The sequence below is a fragment of the Scylla paramamosain genome, chromosome 27, assembly GCF_035594125.1.
Source record: "Scylla paramamosain isolate STU-SP2022 chromosome 27, ASM3559412v1, whole genome shotgun sequence".
Classification (NCBI taxonomy): domain Eukaryota; kingdom Metazoa; phylum Arthropoda; class Malacostraca; order Decapoda; family Portunidae; genus Scylla; species Scylla paramamosain.
This window is the reverse complement of record NC_087177.1, coordinates 13,889,309-13,916,808: the sequence shown is the minus strand read 5'-3', so window position 1 is coordinate 13,916,808 and position 27,500 is coordinate 13,889,309. Positions and strand designations below refer to the sequence as shown.

Below are 27,500 nucleotides of genomic sequence, written 5' to 3'. Positions count from 1 at the left end.
AGTTGCTGTTTGGATTACCTTTGTATTCACTTGCATTCCTCCTCCTTCTCATCTCGCACCACCACGCCTCCTGCATTTATTATTGTTATTACACCATTAAACACCTCTAATTATCACCCTTAGATCAGCACCTCTTCACCGTCCAAGCCATTATGTGTTATTGGTCTTGCTAATGGGCGAGGCGCAATGCATTTATATACATGTTGTAACTCAATACCCGGTGGTAAGGATGGCTGGAGTGATGAAGAGGAGGCGGTGCAGGTGTAGCTAAGTTTGAGTTACACTAGAGGAGGGGGAAGGGGGAAAAGGGATTAGAGAATGGAGTGAGGGGGATAGAAGGATGGGGAAGTAAAAAAATGAAAAGAATAAGGGAAGGAAGGAGTTTAAGTGTTGTTGAAGTGAATTATGAAGTAGAGAGAGAGAGAGAGGAGAGAGAGAGAGAGAGAGAGAGAGAGAGAGAGAGAGAGAGAGAGAGAGAGAGAGAGAGAGAGAATAAAAATGAAAGAAAGAAGCGTGGCATTGATCACTGGTGTGTCCTGTGTGTCACGTTTCAAGATTCACTGCCTCCTCCTCCTCCTCCTCCTCCTCCTCCTCCTCCTCCTCCTCCTCCTCCTCCTCCTCCTCCTCCTCCTCCTCCTCCTCCTCCTCCTCCTCCTCCTCCCGGATACTGACGATCCCTTAGCAACTAATATTTAATACTTCACGCATATTATCCCCTCACCTACCCCACTTCCTCCTCCTCTTCCTCTTCCTCTCCTCCTCCTCCTCCTCCTCCTCCCTCCTCCTCCTCCTCCTCTTCCTCTTCCTCTTCCTCCTCCTCCTCCTCCTCCTCCTCCTATTTTTTTATTACCCACTTTCTTTTTATCAATTTGCTGTGTCACTTTCTTTTCCTCAGTTTTGAAAGTTCATGTCTTAGTGTCAGTATTCATGTTTTTCTCTCTCTCTCTCTCTCTCTCTCTCTCTCTCTCTCTCTCTCTCTCTCTCTCTCTCTCTCTCTCTCTCTCTCTCTCTCTCTCATCTCTCATCTCTCATTTCTCATTTCTCATTTTCCATAGTTACCTCCCACTTTCTCCTTCTTTCTCCTCTATTCAAAGATCTCCATCCACGCCACGTCTATATAAATCTCTCTCTCTGTCTCTCTCTCTCTCTCTCTCTCTCTCTCTCTCTCTCTCTCTCTCTCTCTCTCTCTCTCTCTCTCTCTCTCTCTCTCTCTCTCTCTCTCTCTCTCTCTCTCTCTCTCTCTCTCTCTCTCTCTCTCTCTCTCCTCTCTCTCTCTCTCTCCAGGTCTTCCCTCACCTGTCATCTCAGGTGTTTGTGAGGAGAGGGTATTTTGTCTCCTTCCCAAATATTACCTTTTCTTGTGCCTCCACCTCATCCTGAAATTTACGGGTGATGATGGGCAAGAGAGAGAGAGAGAGAGAGAGAGAGAGAGAGAGAGAGAGAGAGAGAGAGAGAGAGAGAGAGAGTATGCTTTTAATCTTCTCGTTGCTACCCTGTCCTATCTCTGTCTCTGTCTCCTGCTGTCCGTTTCTCTCTCTCTCTCTCTCGTCTCTCTCTCTCTCTCTCTCTCTCTCTCTCTCTCTCTCTCTCTCTCTCTCTCTCTCTCTCTCTCTCTCTCTCTCTCTCTCTCTCTCTCTCTCTCTCTCTCTCTCTGGCACGAGGAATTGATAGGAAATTCTTCTTTTTCTGCTTCCTCTCCTCCTCCTCCTCCTCCTCCTCCTCCTCCTCCTCCTCCTCCTCCTCCTCCTCCTCCTCCTCCTCCTCCTCCTCTGTAATTTACTTTTTTTTTGCTGTTCATTTTCATTGCTCTATTTTTAACTTCACATTTTTCTTCCTCCTCCTCCTCCTCCTCCTCCTTCTCCTCCTTCTAATGAATAAAGAAAACGATTTGGAGGTCACAGCATCAAGGCGCTCATCGTCCAGTAAGCATTGCTCAGTGATACTTAGAACCCTTAGCAAATTAATTTTCTGTTAAGGACGTAATTTGCTTGATATCACAAAATGTTATATCAGACGTGTGTGATTCGTTGACCCCACGATGAGTATTGTGTGTAGGTGTGGGTCGCTGTGTCAGGGAGAGGACAATGGAAAGGATGTGATGCAGGAAACAATATGAGCTATGGTATTCAAGGCCAGAAACATTATACTCTCACTTGTAGAAGAAATAATGTCTGTGAAAAGAGACTGAAAGGAGTTAATACATTCAGTTTACTTAGTGTTAGAGAAACATATGAAAAATTTGGTGTAATAAACAATAGTAATTATGGTATGAAGGGTGAGAGTAAGTAGATCCCATGAAGAAAGACTGAAATAAGTAAATGCATTCAGGCTGGTGTCAGAGAAAGGATATGAAAGAGATGAGGTACAAAAAAAAATAGTAAGAATTGCAATAAGAAGACTGAAAATTATATACAACCATTGGTAGAGGAAATAGATCTTATGAATAAAGAATGGAAGAAAAAAATAGTAGTAGAAGTGTACTGACGAAAAGACAAGTAATAGAAATAGAAGTAATAGAAGTAGTAATAGTAGTAATAGAAATAGAAGTAATAGAAAAATATCGAAAAAAATAGTTCATTCATTAATTATAGCAAGACCGCCGTATAAATTTGAGTTGATTGGTAAAAAAGATTTTCATCAAGGGAAGGCAAACACATCTGTAGTTGGGTCAGGATTTCCAATGACGCATGTAGATGAGATAAGAGTTACCGTTTGCAAGAACAGATTAGGCGAATATTTAGACTCTGAACTCTAAGTAAAATAAACGATCTCTTCTCAGAATTCAATTAAGTTCTAATGATTTCTATTTATTCATTTATTTATTTATTTATTTTTTTTACTTCTTTTGTGGATTTTTTTGAGGTTCACTGGTTCATTCATTTGTTTGTTCATGAACTTTTTTTTAATCTTTTTTGTATAATTGCATTCTACTTTTTATTATTATATTTTTAGGGTTCATTGGTTCATTCATAAGTGTTTTTTTTTTGTGGATTTACTTCAATTATTATTAGTAGTATTGTTTTTGTTGTTGTTGTTGTTGTTGTTGTTGTTGTTATTGTTGTTGTTGTTGCTGTTTTAGGTTCATTGGTTCCTTCATGGTGGTGGCCTGGCGATGCTTGTCGTGTGTTAGTAGGACAAGCGTGTGTGAGTTATGGTGGCGAGAAGGGACAGGACGAACCAGCACATCTTTATTTGTTTAACGCTTCGACGAACAGTTTTCTCCGGAGGGAATAGTGAAAAAAAAAAAATCTCTGGAGAGGAGTGTTCGTCGAAACTTGAGAGAAATAAAGATCTGTTGTGTTTTTCTAACCACCACAATTCACACTGCTTGTTCTGTTCACATCATGATAATAATAGTGATATACATTTATTTTTGTCAATTTATTTTTCATTCCTTTAATTAATCCTTTTACTGCTATGAACTTCCTTCGCCAATATTCAGAGTACCGTAAAATAAAAAAAATACTTTGCATGGACACACACACACACACACACACACACACACACACACACACACACACACACACACACACACACACACACACACACACACACACACACACACACACAAGGGGAATACAATGTTAATTCTATACTTTCAAGGTTACGGAACTATCTAAGTGACTAGTACAAAAGACTTCTTAAAAACAAAACAAAAAAAAAAAAGGATTATGGAAAGAAAAGGGTTAAGAGTGAACGGGTTAAAGATTTATAAGGATTTTTTACTTTTATTTTTTAGCAACCACATCATCCTTGCAACAAATGAGTGTTAGGGAGGAACATCCGCCCTTCACCATCTTTACATCTTGAGCTGAAGGTGAAATGGGCGGTGTTGTGTGTCAAAAGGAAGCCTCGGGAAGGTCAAGAGGTTCGCTGCTGTATAATTTTCTTTCACCTTTTCTGTTTTTATTATTTTTATTATTATTTTTTTCTTCTTTTCTCTTCCTCCTCTTCCTCCTCCTCCTCTTCCTCCTCCTCCTTGTTGTTCTTGTTGTTCTTGTTCTTCTTCTACCTCTTCTTTTTCTTCTTTTCTACCTCTTGTTCTTTTTGGTGTTCTTCTACTTCATCATCATCATCATCATCATCATCATCATCATCATCATCATCATCATCATCATCATCATCATCTTCTTACTTCTTCTTTTTCTTCTTCTTCTTTTTCTTCTTCTTCTTCTTCTTCTTCTTCTTCTTCTTCTTCTTCTTCTTCTTCTTCTTCTTCTTCTTCTTCTTCTTCTTCTTCTCCATGTCATTGTTGTTGCTGTTGTTCTTTTTCTACCTTTTCTTTATCTTTGTTGTTGTTGTTGTTGTTGTTGCTGTTGTTTGTGTTGTTCTTCTTCTTCTTCTTCTTCTTCTTCTTCTTCTTCTTCTTCTTCTTCTTCTTCTTCTTCTTCTTCTTCTTCTTCTTCTTCTACCTCTTCATCTTCTCCCTTTTCTCCGCCTCCTCACATCCGGAAGTCTCATCTATCACTGGTTACCTGAAGTGCATACTCATTATTTCAATTGACGTCAATGAATCTTTTGTTTGCTGTAAAAATTCTCGACCTTTTATTCTTTCTTGGCCATTTTTACCACTTAGCTTCGGTGTTTTTCCATCTTATCTTATTCTTTCTCTTATGATATTTGTTTTCCTTTTATTTTTTTTTATTCTTGTATCATTATTTCATGTGATGGTATGTTTAGTGGGTGTTTGGTATATTTTATTTTATTTTATTTTTTTTTTTGTTTTTTGGTTGATTATGTATATGTATTTCCTTTCGCAACTCGTTTTTTTTTTTTATATATACACTTCTTCAAGATTTTACATCCTTTTAAGTTTTTAGTCTCTCTCTCTCTCTCTCTCTCTCTCTCTCTCTCTCTCTCTCTCTCTCTCTCTCTCTCTCTCTCTCTCTCTCTCTCTCTCTCTCTCTCTCTCTCTCTCTCTCTCTCTCTCTCTCTCTCTCTCTCCCTCTCTGGTTCTCTACCAACTTTCATTGCTTCCCTCCCCCTATCCCTCTCTCTCCATCCCTACCCGCACCTCCCCTCCCTTCATCTTCTCTTTCCATTTTCCTTGCGTCACACAAAGTTGTAAGTGGGTCACAAAGAACGCATGCAGTTTTGTCCCTGTAGGCATTGAAGGCTCCTTTTTGACTCTCCTGTTCACGTCCTCATCACGCAGGTAGACAAGCAGCGTGGTCTTACCTGAAGGTCATAGTCGCTCCACTGTTTGTTTCATCGGCTCCCTTTTGCCCTTTTTATCCTCTCAGTCTTCATTACTCCTGGATTCTTTTCTCCGTGTCTCTCCGCCTGCCTTCCTCCTGTCTGCCTCTCTGCCTCCTGCCTGCTTTGCTACCTGCCTCTCCGGAGTTCTTATTTTTCCGTCAGATTGGTGTTGTGTGTATTTTGAATTGTTAGTCTTGTTGCTGTTGGGTTCTGTCGTTGGTGTTGGTGGATGTGTTGTTATTGTTTTCTCTGCAGCATTGTTCTCGTCTGTGCCATTGTCGCCTTCTTTTTCGTCTCCATCTTCCTCTTCCTCCTCCTCCTTTCCTTTGATCTTGCTGTCCTTTTGCCTTTTAACTCATAGAATCTGTCTTGGTAGTATGGTCACACAAACATCATCTTCAGGTCCACTGTTGCTGTTAATTTTGCCTTTGTATATTCCTTTGTATTTCTCCTTTTCCTTCTTATCATCACCTCCTTTTCTTCTCTTCCTCCACCTCCTCTTTTTCCTCCTCCTTCTCCTATATCATCACCTTTTCTTCTCTTCCTCCATCTCCTCTTTTTCCTCCTCCTTCTCCTATATCAATACTGGGAAATTCCTTTCTGTCATTCATCATACGTTGCTCAGAAGAGAAGAACCAAATAAGGTGATAAGTGCATTGAGGAGAGTAGAATTGAGCGTGTTACTCACCTATACTCAAGGAGCAGTCATCGATCTGGCGGCCTGGCATAGGGAGGGGTATGATTCACACTCACACACACACACACACACACACACACACACACACACACACACACACACACACACACACACACACACACACACACACACACACACACACACACGCACGCACGCACGCACGCACGCACGCACGCACGCACACGATCAAGTGGAAAAAAATACCCATACCGTTTGTGATGTAAATTAACGATACCTTATAAAAGTATCCGTTTATTATTTACTACTTTATATAATCACTATATGACACAAGACCATTACATCACACACCTGAATTAAAAAGTCCCACGTATATTACATATATCACATACCCGTGACTATATATTTTCGCTCCCCTTTTTCCATATACACGTGACAACTTCATAGGGTAGAAAAATAATAAAGCCTGACGCCTTTTTTTTCTTTCTATTTTACCTAAGCTTATCTCTTGACCTTGTGCCGGATCCGAATGTGTATGAGAAAAAATATTAAAGGACATATACCATTTTCCGTCTCGTGTCCTGCTGGCATGCGTGGCTGGAAAGGTCGGAGAGGGGCGGGACGGGGCAGGGCGGTGTATGGCCTTGTAATCTCCTGTTAGATGCAGAAGGTTGACTGGTATTTTTGCTCAATGAATCCTGTTTGGGGCTGTTTTAAATGTTTGTGCTGCTGATGATGCTTACTGGGAGTGCGACTTTTAGAGGAATCACAGAAACGGCTGATTATCGACTGTTTTAATGTAATTTGTTCGCTCATTTAGCTTTTTCACTATGGTATGCAAAAATTCACACCATTAGAAGCATTGTATGGAATCTTTTGAAGCATCTACAAGAAAGAAGGGGATGAAAAAGAATATATTTTGCATCTTCTAGCCGGTGCAATGCTTAGTTGCGGCTGTAGAATAAGAACAGCATCTCTCAGGGTGGTTAATGATGGAGGAAAGAGATGACAAATAGCAGTGAAAGGGTTAATTTATCCTGTTTTGTATCAGTTTTAAGTGTACTAGTGATGCTGCTTGCTGGGAGCACCTTTTTAGCGGAGTTACAAAGACAATTGATTATATTCTGTTTTTTGAAGTTTGTGTTGATGTAATCCTGTTTTATGCCAGTTTCAACCTTTTCACTGTGAAAAATATTTGCTTGGAGACTCATACGAGAAAATAAGGTTATGTTTGTATTTTTTAAGGTATATAGTTATTTTAGAGACTAGTATTAAGTAAGTATCTATAAAGTTGAAAGAGCTCATGAGTAAAATTTGTTTAACATTGAAAGAGTTACCTGTGCTGTCGATGATGCTGCTTACTGTTTTATAGCGGCTGGGAATGCTTTAAGTTATAGGGAAAGTTGGTAGCATGTATACCTCAGAGACAAAATGGGAAGAACAAAACAGTCGACGTGTTGTCCCTTACGAGACTCCACCACGGCTTTGTCTCGCAGTGGAGTCTCAGAAACTGATGATCATTATTATTGTTTTGAAATCAGTCTTCTCAAATCAGCGGTTATGGTGTGTACTGTTATTTCTTCTGTGTTCCTTTGTGAATCAGTGCCATCAAGAGCGTAGCGGCAGGACACCTTGCATTACGTGGCGTACGTTGTGTTCCTTACGCTCTAGAAGCTTCAAAGGGCGCCGGTGTAGAGGGCGTGGTTTAGGTGACAGTGGCCTTGTTAATAATACGTACGTGTGACATGAAGACCCCAATCCTCAGGCTGACTCATGAAACTCGTGTCCGCGCTGTGTCTCGGGCGTGGCACCCTTGTCGAGATTAAAGCACTGAGGGGTTGAGCAATGGCACGGGCTATGGATGCCAATTGGGTGATTCAACCTTATGTTCGGTGCGCTTGTGCATGTGTGTCTGCATTGGCATGTGGTGAGGCGTGTCTCGTTTGAGTGGTGATGATGATACTTGTGCTGTGTAAGGCAGCCCCGTTCTTTCCTGGCGGCGGAGGAAGGTACTGTACATGGCTGATCTAAAGGAGGTGTGTGAGTGAGAGAGTAAGTGCTTGTTTATAAAGCTGTAAGAGGAAGGGAAGAAGGGGAGGGGTGCTCATAAATGTGTCAAGGAAAGGTTGATATGCCTCACTCCTCGCATGCTCCTTCCTCTCCATCTCACCTTTCCACCTAGAGCTGAACAAAAGGAAATATTATGCTTGACTAGATTATGAAGAAGAATTTTCATAATAACAGCCTCTGACAACAAACTGCGCTTCACAGTGACGGGAAGGTTACGTTGTCAGCAAGTTAGCTCAAGGCATGCTGTGTTGAACTAACCATGATCTTCCCCTCTGTCTGTTTGTAGTGTCGATCGAGCGCCAGGCAGGTCGCGGGATCGTGTTGAAATGGACACAAATGGGGTCACGCTGCCAGCACGCAGGTAAGTGGCACAGATGTAGAAGTGTGCATCGCTTAACCTTTAAAAATATAAGAAAACTAAGGTACGCTGCCAAAAGTCATCAGCCCTACTTGTATTTAGCTGGTGTATATTTTTTTTCCAGAAGCTTAATGAATTTGCTTAGTTAAAATTTTGAGCTTGATATCACTAATGACAAAAAAAATAACAGTTCAGGTAGTTAAAAGACTGAGTATTTAAAATCCTTATTGTGTGTATAGTTTTAGTTGTGCTCAGAAAATAATTTAAAATCACGAAGATGAAGTATCAAGGGTCATATTGTCATCTGCAGCGAGTCATAACCTTTGATACCTGTGCTGCTGCATTAGTGCGAGTGGAGTAGTTTCATTTGCTAATACTGGAGGGTAAAGCAAATGGGATCACAACAGAGAGACGGAAATAACAAAAAAAACATAAAGGGAAACAGGGAAGTCAAATGGTAGTGACATATCATGACCTAGATATAGAAAAAAGACTTGACAGGAAATAGAGTGTTGAAAGCTCCTGAATGTTGAAAGTTGTGAGATTGAATGCACAAAGGAGAAAAAACTAGCATGTAGAAGTTTGAAACGAAATAAGTGTATGTATATGAAAAGAAGAGAGAGAGAGAGAGAAGAGAGAGAGAGAGAGAGAGAGAGAGAGGAGAGAGAGAGAGAGAGAGAGAGAGAGAGAGAGAGAGAGAGAGAGAGAGAGAGAGAGAGAGAGTACATACCAGTAAGATGATTGTGGAGCAGATGCCGTTTGGAGACGTTGTAGTAAGTAGATACAAAAACGGTGAAAGTGAAATGTACGTACCTTTTAATGATTTCTTTTTTTTTTTTTTAATAAGAGCGTCAGATGAAAGACTTTTTTCTACTTTGTGTATTGTGACAGTAAAAAAAAAATAATAATAATAATATGCACCTTTTGTTTCTTTGGCATGCACTGTTAATAATTGTTACTTATCGTATTCATAATAGCTACTGTATTCTTCCCAGTTTCAGTCTTGAAATAAAGTTAGTACTGTAGTAAGATAGGGAATCATTTAGAAAGGAAAGAGAGTTTGAGTGTGAAACATGGAAATGGGAAAGAGGAAAAAGAAGAAGGAGAAGAAGAAGAAAAAGAAGAAAAAGAAGAAGGGGGAGAAGAAGAAGAAGAAGAAGGGGAATAATAAGAATAAGAATAATAATAATAAGAAGAAAAGTAATAGAAAAAATGAAAGGAAAGACGAAACTTGTCAACAAAAACTAACTACAAGATGAAAAGTTAGAAATCAAAACAAAATGGGTAAATAAAAACAAAACACACACACACACACACACACACACACACACACACACACACACACACACACACACACACACACACACACACACACACACACACACAAACTGATAGCCACACCAGTTTCACATCCCCTTTCTCACCAGCCTCACCTGCTTCTTCCTTACCTCTTTCCCCTCTCCCCTCCCCTCCCGTATTCTCCCTTACCCTCCCCTACTCCCACATAGACACAGGGGAGGGGGTGACGGTGCTAGCAAGCCACGAGCCGCAAAATTATACGCCTGCCTAATTACAAACGTCAGTCATATTTAGTGTTACGGAGTGTTTATGTGTGTGTGTGTGTGTGTGTGTGTGTGTGTGTGTGTGTGTGTGTGTGTGTGTGTGTGTGTGTCTCTCAGGTGTGTGTAACGCGTGGCTAAATTTATGTTATTTATATTTTCCTCTTTGTTGTCTCCCTCCTGTTTCTTTCCCTGCAAAGTTTTTATTCTTGTTGTTTTTAATGTGGTGGTTATTTTCATCATTAATTTGTGGTTATTTTCATCACTCATTTGTGGTGATTTTCTTTGTCTACCCACAGCTTTTTCTCCTTTTCTTTCTGTTTTCCTCCTCTTGTGGCATTTTTCCTTCCACGGTTCCTTCCACAGTTTCCTTCTTCTTCTTCTGTCATATGTTCCTTTTATTCTACATTTTCCCAATACTGTTCTATTATTTTGCTTCTCATTTCTTATTTTCCTCCTCACGTAGTTAAAATTTTTCCTCCTGTTTCCTCCTTCTGTCGAGTCTTTCCTCCTGTTCTACTGCTCCTCCTGTTGCAGCGTCCTTTTCCTCTTATTGTTATATTTTATGTGGCAATACTTACCATCCGTGCCTGCATTAAAATTCTCTTGTTATTTTCTAAAGAGCAAAATTTTCCACTATCTCCTTTTCCCTTCAGTCGTATCTTTTTTTTCACCCTTTCTGATTTTCCTTCTGTTACAATATTCTTTCCTTCCTATTGTTATATTCCCTGTGCAGATGTTTACCTTCCGTGCCTGCAAAATATCCAATGGCGCTCTTTTTCTCTCTCTTCAATCGAGGTTTTTCTTGCTGATCTACTTTTCCCCCTGTTACGATTTTTATATTCTCCTTGTCAATGTTTACCTTCCCTTCTTGCTATACATTTCTCTGGTTATTTTCTAGAGAGCAAACCTTTCTACTAGTGTCTCTCCTAAAGGTAATCAGCACAGTTACTGGGCCGTGGTAGGTGAACAGGAGAAGTAGGTGGAGGAGGAGGGGGGAGGAGGAGGAAGAGGAGGAAGAGGAGGAGGAGGAGGAAGAGTAGAAGTGGGCTAATTAGGGTCACCAACACGCACCTTCGTAAAGAAAAGGAGCATGAGCATCTGAACGTAATGTGTGTGTGTGTGTGTGTGTGTGTGTGTGTGTGTGTGTGTGTGTGTGTGTGTGTGTGTCCCCGTTTGGCAGTCAGAAATTCGAAAATAATATATATAGAAAAAAGATAACCTAAGAATTAACAAATATATTAAGGTAAAGCGAGATCTAATTGCAGAACCACCACCACCACCACCACCACGAGCACCACCACCACCACCACCACCACCGTCACCGTCAGCAACACCAGTAGTAATATTCCAGTAGTCGTCGTCTTAACAAAAACAAGAGGTAAAATTATCTTACCCTTAAACGCAACAATAGCAAGACCAAACAAAGCTCAACTTGCACACAGTCACGTTTGTTTTGCCTTCACTCGTGGCCGTCACTTGTTTTGCATTGCACGTGAGAGAGAGAGAGAGAGAGAGAGAGAGAGAGAGAGAGAGAGAGAGATACATACAAAAATTCCCGCTTTTTACTCCTCCCCAACACCCGAATTTTTATACCGCCGAGGAATAAAAAGGAAATAATGTTTGCAAAATCTAGTTCTTTTAATGCGATCCGAAACTTTTGGCCGCCAGGAAATGGTTAAGAAAGAATGCACGCACACTTTCCCTGGGTTGTTTTATTTCTCAAAATTTTCAGCGTTTGTTCAAGGGAAGGGAGGCTGGGAAATATAGCAGGGAAGGGTGACGGGGAGGGATCAGGCGGATGAAGAGGGGAGTAGAGGGGAGAAAGAGAGGGAAGGTGTGAGGAAGGCAGGTAGGGAGTCAGCATGTGGTCGGAACACGTGAGATGCCCAAAACAGAGAGAGAGAGGAGAGAGAGAGAGAGAAGAGAGAGAGAGAGAGGAGAGGAGAGAGAGAGAGAGAGAGAGAGAGAGAGAGACCGTTTACAGAGTTTACCTTATCCCAGGTCTCCATTTGTCAATAAACTGGCGAGGGAGGATGAACAGCTGTGCGGGTGGGTGACTAGGTGGCCTGGCCAGGACGTCGCGTCGCGTGTCCTGCTGGGAACGGGATCCAGACGTGGGGTTTGGTTTGGTAGCGAGCACACCCACTCAGGGAAAGTGAAGACTGGGCCATGAAGAGAGTTATTGCGCGATTGTTTTGTACCTTAACTTATTGAGTAATTTTATTGGTGAAGGGAAGAAAACCAAGCTCATATGAAATCACTTATTGATGGAGATTATGATTTTTTTCTGTCGCGCTGTAATTTTGTACCTTGTGTTCCTGGGTTATTTTACAGGTAAAGGAAGAAAGCCAGACTGATATAAAATCGTTTATCGGCGGGGATTATTAGCTTTCTATCGTGTAATAATTTTGTACCGTGACTTACTGAATGATTTTGTTGGTGAAGGAGTCATAGGAAAGCCAGACTGATGTACTGGAATCGTGTATTAATGGAAATTATTAGCTTTCCATCACACACTTGGACTTACTGAATTACTTTATGGGTGAAGGAAGGAAGCCAGACTAATATAAATTCACGTATTGTTGGGCGAATCATTAACTTTTCCATCACACTTGTACGTAACACTCTGAACGGTATAGGTCATATGGTTTTTCTCAGAACTGATCTTTGTGACCTTTGATAATTTTCTCTTATTCGAGGAAAAGCTAAATTGAAATTAATGTTTTTATCTACGAGGCTGTAATATTTTTTTTGTCCATGTGTTTAGTGAAACGGCACAGAGCACATCCAGACCTGCCGTACATTGTCCCTCAGCAGAACAAAACGTAAGGGAAGGAAACTGGTTGTGTCTCGTGGCTCTTTTACTGCATCGCCTTAAGCACAGCTATGGTGGTTATCTTTGAAAAGTATGTAATCACTGTGTGTTACTGTAAATGTAATGGAAGTACTTGAAATTATTTGAAATATAGATATTGATCATGAAATTACGAAAAAAAAAGTTAAAAGGAACTATTGTGAATATCACTACGTATTAATTTATAAATTTTAATATCTTGATATTGGAATACATTGGGATTACATTGGCGATGAGATCGTGTGTCTGTGGGTCAAGCGAGGTCACGTGTTTCTGCGCTAAACTTGGTGGTTGGGAGAGTGGTCAGTTCCTGGCTAGGAGGAGACGAGGTCCCGCCTCGGTCGGCAGCTTCTCTGCGTGTAATTTATTCATTCTCTCTTCCAGTCCTGGGTTCCTGTTGGCCATCCTGCCTTGAGGTGGTGGCGAGGTGAGTGTCAGGGTGAGGTGCAGGGGTTGTGTCAAAGCCCCATGTCGATGGTTCGCTGCCGCAGAGACGTTGTTAGGCTCACATTTCTCCGATACGTTGTCCGCTGTGTGGTCTCCCTCTGGCGGGATGCGGCCTCTTCAGCCAGGCAGTGGCATCCGGGGATAGGAGGCGGGGGCCAGTCTGCGGGGCTGCTTAGCCTTGAAGGGCACTTTGACCCCTTTACGGTAGTGTCAGACACAAGGTCATCCGCATCGACCTTGGCTGGGGGACCCAAGACTGCCTCCATCATTGCGCGTAACAGTCTCTCTAGAGAACTTCTCTCGCCTCACATCCTGAAAGGCAGAGAGTGTATTGCTGAATATTCCCTTATTGTACTATATTGAAATATTTACTCCTACTTGTATCTGAAAAGTGTAGCCAAATTCACTGGTGGACCTTAGGTTTTGGAAAAGTATATATATATTTTTTTTCTGTACAACTATTCACCTTTTCATTATGTTGTTTTCCGCATTCGATAGCTTCACCATTTATTTCTTTCATGGTTTTGTTTTCGCTCCCTGAAAACACTTCTCTTTTGAACGTGTTGTAAACTTTACTGTTTTTGCTATTATTTTATTCTTGTTTATCCTCCTCCTCTCTCTTGCCTCAGTGTTTTGCTAAGTTTGTTTATGTCTGCCGGTTGAGTTTCACCTGGTTCAGTGTTCATTTATATATATTTCTTCCTGCCTACTTAAGATGAAGTGTTCCAAATATTTACTCTTCTTGAAAGCATTTGTCTGCCTTGCCTTAGAGGTTCCTTAAATGACTCTATTCTTTCTACGTTCACTCTTTTCGTATCACTCTGTCCTTTTGTGTACGAATTTTCTCTTATATCGTGTCTGAGCTGCCATTTTACACATTTACTTGTTTATTTGCTCATTCATTCCTTTAGTCATTCGTTAATATTTATGAGATTTGCCTCATATTGGATTGGGCTCCGTATTCAATTTTTCTCTGTTTAAACATTTTCTTTATTATTATTTTTTAGATCAACAAAGTAGCATTTTTCATTAATTCATTCATTCATTCATTTTATTGGGACGTATTCCATATTGCACTGGATTCCGTATTATGGTCGTATTATCTTCGTCTAATCTTTAATAATTATGATTTTTCACAATAGCATATGAGTCTTTTTCTTTTTCCAACCACCCACCATTTATGTGTCCCTAGCTTGCCTCCTTCACCCCCCCAACAACAACAAAAAAAAATAATAATAATCATACCCACACAGCAACAAAGTCTTTAAAGTTAACACAGTGAGGAGTAAATCGAAGGGAGGGTAGATTTGCTGCTTGATACACTGAGATGAACTAAATTGAAGCTGTTTACTGCTGCTCGCCTCGCTCCCTAATACATGACTGGCATTGACCCCGCCTGCGCTCTTGTCCGTACCTTGCCCTCAGGTATGCGACACACACACACACACACACACACACACACACACACACACACACACACACACACACACACACACACACACACACACACACACACACACACACATATTATTATTGCCATTACTCAAGTTCAGTGGTAGCGTCCTTGCCTGCAGGTTGACGCTCGCCAGTAACGTCTTGACTGATCGCCGAGGGAGTCACTGCCCGCCTTGAGTACGAGAGTGAAGTGTGTGAGTGTGTGTGTGTGTGTGTGTGTGTGTGTGTGTGTGTGTGTGTGTGTGTGTGTGTGTGTGTGTAGCGAGTTAGAGAGAGGGAGAGGTCATTGCCATAGATAGGTGTATATGTAAGCTGTCTCTCTCTCTCTCTCTCTCTCTCTCTCTCTCTCTCTCTCTCTCTCTCTCTCTCTCTCTCTCTCTCTCTGGGTAATAGGTAGATGGAGATCTCGAGTCTAGCACGTGATTCTAAAGACACATACACGCGTCCCTTTAGAACCCCCCTCTCTCTCTCTCTCTCTCTCTCTCTCTCTCTCTCTCTCTCTCTCTCTCTCTCTCTCTCTCTCTCTCTCTCTCTCTCTCTGGCAGGGGCGACTCAGGGGTGGCTACGGGTCAATGGCCTTACCTGCCACCGCCACTTGCCTGTCAACACCTGGCCGACAGCATCTGTTGGGTCACTGCCGCGCCGCCACGTCCTTGGGGGCAAGGCGATGACTGCCGGGCTGATGACTGCTGGTGGCGGTGGTGGTGGTGGTGGTGTTGATGACTTGCTAGTGTTGTTGTTTTTATTATCTTCTTATATATTTTTTTGTTTTCTTTTTTGTTATTATTATTACTATTATTATTATTATTATTATTATTATTATTATTATTATTATTATTATTATTATTATTATTATTATTATTATTGTTATTATTACTATTATTATTATTATTATTATTATTATTATTATTATTATTATTATTATCATTATTTATATTATCATTATTATTATTACTATTATTATTATTATTTCTTCTTCTTCTTCTTCTTCTTCTTCTTCTTCTTCTTCTTCTTCTTCTTCTTATTATTATTATTATTATTATTACTTTTTGTTGTTGTTCTTGCTGTTGTTATTGTTGTTGTTGTTATTGTTGTTGTTTTTGTTGTTGTTTTTTATGTTGTTATTTATTGTGAGCAGTTTTTTTAATCTTGGTTATGAAAAAAACCCGAATTTAATTTCATTTTATTTTCTGAAATAAAATAATATTCATATATTTACTTTTTTTTCGAGTTAGGCTTGTATGGGCTAATAATTCTCTCTCTCTCTCTCTCTCTCTCTCTCTCTCTCTCTCTCTCTCTCTCTCTCTCTCTCTCTCTCTCTCTCTCTCTCTCTCTCTCTCTCTCTCTCTCTCTCTCTCTCTCTCTCTCTCTCTCTCTCTCTCTCTCTCTCTCTCTCTCTCTCTTTAAAAGAGAAAGAAAACACTTCATACAATATTTCGTACATGTGTGAATTCTTTCTTTCAAGTTTTTCTTTTCCCTTTTTTTCAATCGTGTGTTTTCCTGTTCCACTTTGCCCTTATCTCCTTTATAAACCAGCAATTGCAAGGTAGAGAACTGGGATGGGTGAACTGGGTGAATAGGTCAATTCTTTTCCTCTATTTCCTTACAACAAACCTTTTCCCTTTTTCGTGAATGGCGGCAGGCAACTTGCTCGTACGTATGCTGGTTGTAGTGATGTGGAAGTGTGCGTAACAGACTAACAATTTTTCTCCCTCTGTGTGTGTGTGTGTGGGGGGGGGGGGTGATGGCCTCGCGTATGTACGGTTTCAAAAATATGATGGACTTGGCGTGCATTGACCTGGCTGGGTTGACTAGCTGGTGGGACTGGCTGGCTGGTTGAAAATAGTACGTGCAAACATACATACATACATACATACATACTGTGCGAGTATATAGATATTCAGGTCTTTTCCTTCTCTCTCTTTCTTCTCGTCTTCTCTTCCTTCTCCTTCATCTGTTGTTGATGTTGCTGTTGCTAATGTTGTTGTTGTTGTTAATGTTGTTGTTGTTGTTGTTGTTGTTCTAGTCCTCCTCCTCCTCCTCCTCCTCCTCCTCCTCCTCCTCCTCCTCCTCCTCCTCCTCCTCCTCCTCCTCCTCCTATCCTCCTCCTCCTCCTCCTCCTCTTCCTTCTTCTTCCTCTTCTTCTTCTTCTTCTTCTTCTTCTTCTGCTTCTTCTTCTTCTTCTTCTTCTTCTTCTTCTTCTTCTTCTTCTTCAGGTCTACTGCTATATATGTTTTCCACTTACCTCCAACCCTCGTCTAAGGTGAGTTAAAAGAAATTGAGAACCTGTAGTTCCTTCAGCTTCATCTCTTCCTCTTTGTCTTGCCCCTTTCTGTCAACCTCCATTTTCTTCAACACCTTCATTTCTCCAATCCCTCACTTTTTCTCTTCCTCCTTCTCCTCCTCCTCCTCCTCCTCTCTCGTTGTTGTTGTTGTTGTTGTTGTTGTTGTTGTTGTTGTTGTTCTCCTCCTCCTCCTCCTCCTCCTCCTCCTCCTCCTCCTCCTCCCTCCTCCTCCTCCTCCTCCTCTCCTCCTCCTCCTCCTCTCCTCCTCCTCCTCCTCCTCCTCCTCTCCTCTCCTCCCCTTCCTTTAACCCTATCCTTTTTAAACTTCCTATTTTTCTTCATCTATCAGTTCACGAGTATAAGGGAGCAAGAGGTTTGTTGTCTGTTTATTTTTATGCGTAGTCCTTTGTATTCCATCTCCTCCTCCTCCTCCTCCTTAGAGTCTTTCGCTATACTGTCCTTTCCCTTTCTCTAATTGTGGTAATCAGTGTAGAGTAGTGAAAACAAGAAGCTGGAAGGGCGTGGTGATCTGTTATTGCTTTTATTCCTTTGTATTCCTATCTATTCCTCCGCTTCTTTCTTTAACTCTATCCTTTATTAAACTTCCATTTCCTTCACCATCAAACAACCCAGGAGGAGAGCAAGAAGTCTGTTACTGTTTTGTTTTCCCTTATAATCCTTTGTATTCCACCTTCCTGCTCCTCCTCCGTGAACCTCGACTTTCCTCCCTACAGCTACTTATAACCAGGGGTGCGGGCGGACTACCTCGGTGTATACGTATTACTGAATTATCGTTATACTGCGGATGAGCGAGTCTGTCACTCCTCCCGACAGTCTGAGGCTCCGCGGGATGCCTTCGCTTCCATTCATCAGGGAACGAACGCGCTCTTTTGTTATTGTGACCCTCTCAGGAGGTTGTTATTTCGACGAGACATTGCAGAGGTGGTGGCAGGAGTATCTTTGGAATGGTTACGTGAAATCTCTCTCTCTCTCTCTCCTCTCTCTCTCTCTCCTCTCTCTCTCTCTCTCTCTCTCTCTCTCTCTCTCTCTCTCTCTCTCTCTCTCTCTTCTCATCTCTCTCTCTCTCTCTCTCTCTCTCTCTCTCTCTCTCTCTCTCTCTCTCTCTCTCTCTGTGTGTGTGTGTGTGTGTGTGTGTGTGTGTGTGTGTGTGTGTGTGTGTATGGTGGGGTGTACAGTTCTTAAATGTGTCTTCATTTAGTATGCGTTATAAAAAAAGGTATATCAATCTCTCCTAATCTTTGAAATTAATAAATACGTCTTTTTTCTTACTTATTATCGTACCTGACTTGATACCTGTACTAATACTTCCCTTTTAGTTGCGGTCACTTAGAACACAAAGGAAAAAGTACCATGAACAGTGCAGTTGACTTTTACTAAACTGGTTGAAATAAGCAGAAATATATAACCTACTTGTGGCATATAAAAAGTTTTCTGACCTACCCAAGCAGTACAGCAAAACTAATACTTTACATCCGCAATGTTTTCTAGTTTTCTTGATGCGGCCGAGAACTTACTGACTCACTCTCGTTACGAACCTTATTCTTAAAAATTTTAGACTTTCATTAGGACTAATTTCAAAGATCACATAAATGATTAGTCAGATTCTCGTGGGGTCATGTCATTAGTGGGGTGCCACAGGGATCAGTATTAGGGCCATTATTATTTCTAATATATATCAATGACTTGGATAGTGGAATTAGTAGCGATGTTAGTAAATTTGCGGATGACACAAAGATAGGTAGATTAATTAGGTCAGAAGCGGATGCCATCGCCTTGCAGACAGACTTAGATAGAATGAATGAATGGACGGATAGATGGCAAATGCAATTTAATATCAATAAATGCAAAGTGCTTAGCGTAGGTAGAGGAAACCCACACAATAGGTACACATTAAACACCCAAACTCTGGTAGGTGCAGGGTACGAGAAAGATTTAGGAGTTATAGTTAGCTCTGAACTCCGTCTAGGGAAACAATGCATAGAAGCCAGAAACAAGGCAAATAGGGTACTAGGATTCATTTTTAGGAGTGTTAAAAGTAGAAGGCCGGAAGTAATATTAAAGTTATACTTGGCGCTGGCCAGACCTCATCTAGACTACGCTGTGCAGTTCTGGTCCCCACATTACAGGAAAGATATAGGTCTATTAGAATCAGTACAGAGGAGAATGACTAAAAGGATACAGGGGATGAGGAGTATTCCTTACGAAGCGAGGCTGAAGCGGTTAAATTTACATTCTCTAGAGAGACGTAGGTTAAGAGGGGACCTGATAGAAGTCTTTAAGTGGTATAAGGGTTATAACAAGGGAGATGTAAGCAAAATTCTTAGGATCAGCAACCAGGGTAGAACAAGAAATAACGGGTTCAAGCTTGAAAAATTTAGGTTTAGGAAGGAGATAGGAAAAAATTGGTTCTCAAATAGAGTGGTAGATGAGTGGAACGGACTCAGTAATCATGTAGTTAGTGCTAGGACACTAGAGAGCTTTAAGAGAAGATTAGACAAGTTTATGGAAGGGGATAGCAGATGGAAATAGGTAGGTGTGTTTCATACAGGGACTGCCACGTGTAAGCCTGGTCGCTTCTTGCAGCTTCCCTTATTTCTTATGTTCTTATGTTCTTATGTTTCGTATCGCACTGAAAGGATTAAAATCATAAGCAGGAGGAAATAAGTCGAGATAAAAAAACACCGAAATGATAATAAGTACTGATAGCGAAGTTTCCTCCCACCACTCTCTAGTTTTACAGTCCCTAGTTGTAACCATGGAAACAAGGGGATAATTAATAACTGCGATGTTTTTACCTGCCTGCTTTTCCACCTCTTTTCACCAGTTTGTACCCACCGCGGTCGAGTCTGAGTAGCACAGCGCCGATGCAATGTCGCTATTTCAGGGAATGTGTTGCAGTATCGCTATTCAGTATAATTTCCTGTACCTGGACTTTCTAGGTGCAAAGATAGAAATAGAGGTGGGGTTATTTTGTACGTGTTCTTGGTTTTGTGGTTTACTTAGTAGTATTACAATTATTTTTTTTGCCTCAGTAAGTTTGGTACTTTTCTTTCTTACACACTTTCGTTCTTTTTCTTTTCTTTTCTTTCTTTCTTTCATTCTTTCTTTTGATTCATTCACTTATTCTCCCCCTTTCCTTTTTTTCTTTTCTTTTCCTCTTAACTAAATTAATTACAGTATTTCCTCCTCTCTCTCTCTCTCTCTCTCTCTCTCTCTCTCTCTCTCTCTCTCTCTCTCTCTCTCTCTCTCTCTCTCTCTCTCTCTCTCTCTCTCTCTCTCTCTCTCTCCCACATATATACTTACAACATTTTTCCGCTCATTACTTATTTACTTTCCTTCCTCTCTCCCCTTCCTTACCTCCCTCCCTCCCTCCCTTTTCCCCTTCCCTCCCTCAACCCCTTCTTTCCCTTCCTCCCTACCTCCTCAGTACGGAAGGACAATGGCTGCCGTTTCTGGTGTCTATCATGTTAGTGAAGATGATTATCCTTCGTGTCGTCTTGGTAACCTTAGGGATCGCTTGTGTTAAGGGGATTAGTGTGACACATGCAGGTACAGTGTGCATATGTGTGCCTGTGTGTGTGTATGTGTGCAGTGGTGGTGGTGGTGGTAGTTGAAATTCTATGGTGATACTGTCATTGGTGTTGTTACTACTACTGTTACTGGTGTTCTTACTACAACAACAACAACAACAACAACAACAACAACAACAACAACAACAACAACTACTACTACTACTACTACTACTACTACTACTACTACTACTACTACTACTACTACTACTACTACAACAATTTATAGGAAGTAACTGAGTGCAGAATAGTAAAATGTCGAGTCGATAGGAGTAAAGAAATGAAGCACTGATATTTTCCTAATGTTTGACCGACGTTTCCTGAGAGTTTGATATCGGGGGTGAGAAAGGATGACGCGACATTTTAGAGAGAGAGAGAGAGAGAGAGGGAGAGGAAGAGGGAGAGAGAGAGAGGGAGATAAATTAGTTAGATTCCCCTGACCCCGATCTGTGACACTGACAGTAAAAATCTCGGTGTCACGGACGGCTCTGTTTTCTCTGAAGCAAGGAAGGGGAAGAATTAAGAACGAGGGGAAGAGGTCAGGCAAATCCTTTCCTCCCTCCTTCTTATACATTGTATTTATCACTTTCTATTCCTCTCTCTCTCCCCTCTCCTGACCTTCCTTATCGTTGTCTCTGTTACGCCTCTGCTTCTTCTAAAGTTTATAAAGTGTTTCTCTCTTTTCTGCCGCCTTATTATTTATTTTTTTTGTTTCAGTTCTTCAAGTGTTCTCGTTTAGAAGTCACACACACACACACACACACACACACACACACACACACACACACACACACACACACACACACACACACACACACACACACACACACACACACACACACACACACACACACACACACACACACACACACACACACACACACACACACACACACACACACCACTCATTTCTCCCCTACCATCTTTTTTCTCCGTCTCCTCTTCTCATTTTTCTTATTCCCTCGTATTCTTTTACTTTTGTTTTCGTGTATCTTCTCTACTTCCTTTATCTCCTCTCACTTTCATATCTGTCTCCCCTCGTCTATATTCTTTCTTCTTCTCTCCCCTATCTGTCCCCTCTTTCAATTCCTTAGCGTCTTCTCCCTCTCCTCTCCTTCATTTTGCTGTTCCCTCTTTGTTGTCTTCTCTTCCATCTTTCTGCTTGCTTTCGCTTAATTTTTCTTTACTTTTTTTCTTCCATCTTTCACCTTTTTGTCTTTCGTCTTCTTTTTCTCTTTCTTTTCCCTGCTTCTATTTCTTTCCTTTCTTCTTATCTTCATTTTCTCTCTTATTTCGTGTTTAATTTTTTTTATACCTTCTCCTTGTTTTCTTTCTCCCATTTCGTCTTTTCCATTTATTTGTCTTTTTTTGTCTTCTTTTCTCCTATTTTTTCGTCTTCATTTGTTTTCATTTTTCTTTCACTATCCAGCTATCTTAATTTTTCCTCCCTTTTTTATTATCATCCTATCTATTTTTCTTGTTTTCCAATCGCACAATCCTTAATTTTTCCTTTCTTCTCCTTTTACAACTTTTCTTTTATACGAGTATCCTCTGTCTTTCGTATCATAATCTAAATAATCTAATTTCTTGCACCGCCTCTCAGTCTGCCTTTGAAAATTGAGTCTTTTCTTCCGCCTTCTCAAATTGATTGCTTTTATCGCTTCCAGTTATCTCCAGTATTATTATTTTATTTTTTCCTCATTCACCAGATGAGCTCAGGTTAAGCAAGATAAGGATCCAGAGAAGTCTTGCTTGAACCGGTTAGTACAACACCAGGCGGCTCGCACAGGTGAAAACTGGACTTGGGCAGGTGTAATTGGCCGCAAGTTACACCTCATTACCTGGCCTTCGCTTGTTCATTAGTCCATAACGAGACGCGGTATTGTTACAAAGTCTGGCGGGTAAAGAGTTTGGTTATGCTCTCCCAGTGATTGGCTCATTAAGTGGCCTTTTTATGCTGTATAGGTGTTATTTTTAGCGTTTTGCTTATATTTGTTTGTATTTGTGATTGGGTGATATCTGTGTTTTGTCTGCTTCATTCTTTGTTTATTTCTTGTTGTTTTATTTGTTTGTATTTTTCTTTTAATTGAATGTGTGTATGTGTTTTGTGGGACGTTCTTGTGTTGTAAGTGTATTGAATTATGTGTTTATCTGTTTGTGTAATCTGTCGATTTTTTCTCTTGATTTTTGTTTAATTTTCTGTTCATTTCTTTACTTGTTAGTGTGTTTGCATTTTGGAGTTGCATTTATTTTTTTCATTTTATTATTTTTTGTTGTTTTACTTTTTTAACTAATTATTTTTTGGGAGTTATTTGGTGTTTTATCATCCGGTTTCATAAAAATATATATCGTTATTTTTTCCTTTTACATATATATATATATATATATATATATATATATATATATATATATATATATATATATATATATATATATATATATATATATATATATATATATATATATTTTATTTTTTTTATTTTTTTTAGGAATACATTTTTTGGACTATTTGCATTTTATCCTCCTGTTTAGTATTGTATGTTTCGTATTTCTTTACTGTTTATTTATTTCGTTCACGTATTTATGTAAGTATTTATGTAGCGTATGTTTTTTAGCACTGATTTGTTCTCAGCTTATAATTCTCTAGTTCAGTATTGTATATTCCTCAATTTTAGTGTCAATTTATTTTCATTCACGTAATTTTGTATATAAAAAATTCTTTACCTGTATTATGTTCAAATTAGTCTTATTAACTTATTTGCACTTGTGTGTGTATATATATATATATACTATATATATATATATATATATATATATATATATATATATATATATATATATATATATTTATATATATATATATATATATATATAATATATATATATATTTTTTTTTTAATTGTGTGCGATACTGCACATTCGTTTAGTTATATGTTTCCAGAATGAGTAATTTCACAGAGGACGAATACACATCACGAGGGAGGAAACCATTGTGCTATTCGTTCACAAAGAGTGACAGGAAGAGCCGACCTTGTGGGAGAGGGATGAGACTCCTGTTTTGCAGCTGTCCTTGTGTCCCTGTGTCCCTGTGTGTCTGGGTGCATTGAGTGCGTGTAGGAGTGAATGATGGGAGTCGTGTGACGGTGAAGGACAGGCAGTATGGATGGTCATGTATGGAGCTGAATAATGACAGTGGATTATGGCATGCATGGGAACGAATAATGAAGTGATAGAGGTGAGGGAAGAAGGGAAGAGGGGAGGTGGTAATAGTGAGACACGTGGTGCAGGTGTGAAGTCACGTGTGTATGTGTGTGTGTCTGTGTGTGTGTGTGTGTCCATGTTCAGTTCAGACGCGGAATGGAAAGAGGGGAAAAGGCCACCCACGTGACGCCTTGGATTGTTAATTTTTGTGTTTGATTATTCATTGGTTATTTTGCTCGGTGACCTTCACGCAAATGAATCCCCGCGTTTGATTCAGCGGGTTGAGATGCGGAAGGACGCCTCGTGATAGCCACTGTGCATATTCGACAAAATGAAATGTGCGTTGAATGAAATGCATATGGATTGTCATTTTACCGTTGTTGCTGGTGTGGTTGTTGTTAATGTCGTCCTTCGCCATCATCGTCGTCGTCGTCGTAGTCGTAGTTAAAATGCAATGCTACATTAGAAGCCTGCATTTGGACAAACATGAAGTGATGGTAATGAGTAATGAGGTGTACTATTATCACTAGCGAGAATATTTAAATTTCTCATAGACTTTAAAAGAACAACTGGTACTTACGCGAACTTTTCGTGGACGCACTCCTAGGAAACTCATGATGGGAACAAGAATACCGAGACTGATAATAATTAAGCGAACAATCTTAATAGGCAGGAGGAGGCAGTAGGCACCTGCCGAAACGATAATTACTCCCAATGAGGTCTAAAGCACTGGATCAGGGGGTGCCGTGAACTTACTAAACGGAGCTGTGACCTCGCTTAACGTTTCTCTTTGTGTCTCACAATATAAGGGGTCAGTCACAGCTTGCCCTCTAAAGGCAACTCTCTTCCTTCACATAAAACTACAAGCACCTAATTACACACACACATCTTCATTCAAAATTCAAAATTATCATGGCGACTCCTACACCAGCCTCGGAGTCCCCATCTGGGGAGGGAACCACAAATGTCCCCAGGTCGGACTGCTCTTGTGGTATCGACCTTAAGTGTCTTGACACACCCTCCTCAACTTTTCTTCATTAACTTCTGCAACATTCGCGGTCTTAGATCTAATTTTCAATCTGTAGACCACAATCTCTCCTCTACTAAGTCTCATCTTCTTTTTCTCACTGAAACACAGGTGTCTGAGGCAACTGACAATAGCCCCTTTTCTGTTCCCTCCTACTTTCTCCAGCCTCATTTTCAATCTAAAGCTGGATGTTGCGTCTATGTGCGCAACGATTTAACCTGCTTTCGTGCCCACGCTCTAAAATCTTCCGAGTTTGCCACCATCTGGCTACGACTACAGAGTCACTCTCAAACGAAATTTATCTGTGCTGTATACCTCTCACCTAACCCCTCTGACTATAAGAAATTCTTTGACTACTTAACTTCCAAAGTGGAGCACATTCTGACCCTCTTCCCTTTTGCAGAGATCTTCATTCTTGGAGACTTCAATGTTCACCACCAGCTTTGGCTTTCCTCTCCCTTCACTGACCATCCTGGTGAACTAGCCTTCAACTTTGCTATCCTCCACGACCTAGATCAACTGGTGCAACTAGATCAACTGGTGTCGTATTCCTGACCGTCTTGGAGATACGCCCAACAGTCTTGGCTTTTTTCTAACCTCTAATCCTTCTGCTTATGCTGTTACCCCCCTCTTCTCCGTTGGGCTCCTCCGATCACAATCTCACATCTGTATCTTGTCCTATCACTCCAGTCCCTCCTCAGGATCCCCCTGGCATTTTGCCTCTGCAAGTTGGGGGCACCTGAGGAGGTGTTTTACTGATTTTCCTTAGAATGACTACTGCTTCCGTGACAGAGGCCCATCTCTGTGTGCCGAGCGCATAACAGAGGTGATAGTGTCTGGCATGGAGGCGTACATTCCTCACTCTTTTTCTCGACCTAAACCTTTCAGACCTCGGTTTAACGTAGCCTGTTCTCGTGCTATACGTTATAGAGAGGTGGCCCACAAAAGGTACTTAAGCCTTCCATCACCAGAATCTCATGCACTTTATATTTCTGCCTGTAATCATGCCAAGTCTATTCACCAACTAGCCAAAAACTCCTTCATTAATAGAAAGTGTCAAAATCTTTCAAGATCTAACTCCCCTCGTGACTTCTGGCATCTAGCCAAAAACATCTCTAATAACTTTGCTTCTTATTTCCCTCCTTTATTTCAACTAGATGCCACCACTGCTATCACATCTATGTCTAAAGCTGAAGTCTTCGCTCAGACCTTTGCTAAAAAGGTTTGCTAACCTTGGATGTTTCAGGGCTTGTTTGTCCCTCTCCTCCACCCTCTAATTCATGCTATCAATTAGAATTCTTCGCAATGATGTTGTCCATGCCCTCGCTGGCCTAAACCCTCGGAAGGCTTATGGACTTGATGGGGTTACTCCTATTGTTCTCCAAAACTGCGCCTCTGTGCTTGCACCTTGCCTAGTCATACTCTTTCAACTTTGTCTGTCAACATCTACCTTTCCTTCTTGCTGGAAGTTTGCCTGCATTCAACCTGTTCCTAAAAAGGGTGACCGTTCTAATCCCTCAAACTACCGTCCTACTGCTTTAATTTCCTGCCTGCCTAAAGTTTTTGAATCTATCCTCAACAGGAAGATTTTTAAACATCTATCACTTCACAACCTCTTATTTGATGGCCAGTATAGGTTCCGTCAAGGCCGCTCTACTGGTGATCTTCTGGCTTTCCTTACTGAGTCTTGGTGAAACTTTTGCTGTTGCCTTGGACATATCAAAAGCTTGTGATAGAGTCTGGCACAAAGCTTTGATTTTTCAAACTATCCTCCTACGGCTTCTATTCTTCTCTCTGTAACTTCATCTCAAATTTCCTTTCTGACAGTTATATTGCTGCTTTGGCAGACGGTCACTCTTCTCCTAAATCTATTAACAGTGGTGTTCCTCAGGGTTCTGTCCTGTCACCCATTTTCTTCCTATTATTTATCAATGGTTTTCTAAACCAAACCTTGTCCTATCCACTCAAACGCTGATGATACCACCCTGCACTTTTCCACGTCTTTTCACAGACGTCCAACCCTTCAGGAAGTAAACATATCACGCAGGAAAGCCACAAAACGCCTGACTTCTGGTCTCTCTAAAATTTCTGATTGGGGCAGAGCAAACTTGGTGTTGTTCAATGCCTCGAAACTCAATTTCTCCATCTATCAACTCGACACAACCTTCCAGACAACTATCCCATCTTCTTCAATGACACTCAACTGTCCCCTTCTTTTACACTGAACATCCTCGGTTTGTCATTTTCTTATAATCTAAACTGGATACTTCACATCTCATCTCTAGCCAAAACAGCTTTTATGAAGTTAGGGGTTCTGAGACATCTCCACCAGTTTTTCTTTTAGATACGGTGGAATCAAAAGCTCTTTTCCTCATCAACTCCTTTCCTCTAACTGACTGTCTTCAGCTCTTTCTCATCGACACAATGTTGCATCTCTAGCTGTCTTCTACCGCAATTTTCATGCTGACTGCTCTTCTGATCTTGCTAACCGCGTGCCTGCCTCCCTCCCGCGGCCTCGTTACACAAGACTTTCTTCTTTCCCTCATCCCTATTCTGTCCACCTCTCTAATGCAAGAGTTAACCAGTATTCTCAGTCATTCATGCCTTTCTGTGATAAACTCTGAACTGCCAGCCTGCTTCTGTATTTCGACTTACCTATGACTTGAACTCCTTCAAGAGGGAGGTTTCAAGACACTTATCCTTCAATTTTTGACTACCGCTTTGGACCCTATATGGGGGACCGGCATCTCAGTGGGTTGTTTTAATTAAATTTTCGTTGCCCTTGGCCGGTGTCTCT

At 40.7% G+C, this 27,500-nt stretch overlaps 1 long non-coding RNA gene across 1 annotated transcript in view; it reads left to right on the top strand.

Annotated features, from left to right (window-relative positions):
- LOC135114496 (uncharacterized) overlaps positions 1-27,500 on the top strand; it is an 87,340-nt gene that overhangs the window by 30,592 nt on the left and 29,248 nt on the right. Inside the window, exon 2 of the long non-coding RNA XR_010275525.1 lies at positions 8,211-8,285. This is a non-coding gene — a long non-coding RNA (uncharacterized LOC135114496). The remainder of the gene's footprint in view (positions 1-8,210; positions 8,286-27,500) is intronic.